General features: G+C 49.7%; 1 protein-coding gene across 1 annotated transcript in view; it reads left to right on the top strand.

The window, feature by feature from the left end:
• The window catches only part of PPP1R32 (protein phosphatase 1, regulatory subunit 32), a 22,880-nt gene that overhangs the window by 759 nt on the left and 20,844 nt on the right, over positions 1-1,277 (top strand). The window lies entirely within an intron of this gene.

Below are 1,277 nucleotides of genomic sequence, written 5' to 3' on the forward strand. Positions count from 1 at the left end.
TGTGTGTGTGTGTGTGTGTGTGTGTGAGAGAGAGAGAGAGAGAGAGAGAGAGAGACTGTGCTAAGCAAGCATAGTACATGGAAATAACTGGAATTGGAACTCAGGCACATTGGCCTCCAGTAAGCATGCTTGTACGGTTACCCTACACACCCCTTGGGTTAGCACAGAGAGATTATGTATTTATTTAAGGCCAGGCATGGTGGCATTAAAAAATTTTTTTTTTGATGGGGTCTCACTCTGTCACCCAGGTTGGTGTGTAATGCTGCAGTCTCAGCTCACTGCAACCTCCACCTCCCATGCTCAAGCAATCCTCCCACTTCAGCCTCCCAAGTAGCTGGGACCATAGGCGCACACCACCACACCTGGCTGCTTTTTTGTTGTTGTTGTTGTTTTGTTTGTTTGTTAGAGATGGGCTTTCACCATGTTGCCCAGGCTGGTCTTGATTTCCCGAGTTCAGGCAATCCACCTGCCTCAGCCTCCCAAAGTGCTGGGATTATAGGCCTGAGCCACTGCACCCAGACACAAGATTCTCTTGAAACCCCATACTTACCATCCTCTCTAGATGTTTCCTCTCCCTCCTATGCATGATATAGTTAGCCACTATCTTTCTAATAGAAAGGTGTACTAGTCACGTTAGGCTAGACTTTGATAAATAAACCCCCAAATCTCAGCGACTTAACAACGCAAGGCTTATTTCGCATTTGTGCCAAGTCCAATGCGAATCGGGCAGCTGTTCAGGACAGCTCCTTTCTGTGGCGGCCCAGGGATCCAGGCTCTGCCATCTCAACATGTGGTCCCCACGGTTGCTACTAAAGGGAATGAGAAAGTGCGGGTAACTCACATTTGCTTGCAACTCGGAAGCAACACGTGACACTTCTCAGAGCCCTTGGGCCACAGCCAGTCACATGTTCCTGTGGAACTGCAAGGAGCCTGGCAGGTGTGGTTCTCCTTGGTACCCAGGAAGGAGAAGAGAAGTAGATCTGGCTGAGCCTTTAGTGTCTACCACAGTCTGTTCTGCTGGTTTCCTTGTACCGCATTGGATTCGCTCTTCTTCCTACACACAACAAACAAAATGAAATGCCTTTCCAAGAGAGAAAACCCAGAGTGATGCGCAGCTCCTGCCTCCAGCCAGGGTCTCATGGGCTGCCCTGGGGTCTCTATGAGGTCTAGAGGTGGCCCTTTTTGGTCCAGAGATGTAGGAATTTTAAAAAGTTACCTGTTGGGGGCCGGGCACAGTGGCTCACACCTGTAATCCCAGCACTTTGGGAGGCCAAGGC

This window comes from Mandrillus leucophaeus, unplaced genomic scaffold (assembly GCF_000951045.1).
Source record: "Mandrillus leucophaeus isolate KB7577 unplaced genomic scaffold, Mleu.le_1.0 Scaffold43, whole genome shotgun sequence".
Taxonomy (NCBI): Eukaryota; Metazoa; Chordata; class Mammalia; order Primates; family Cercopithecidae; genus Mandrillus; species Mandrillus leucophaeus.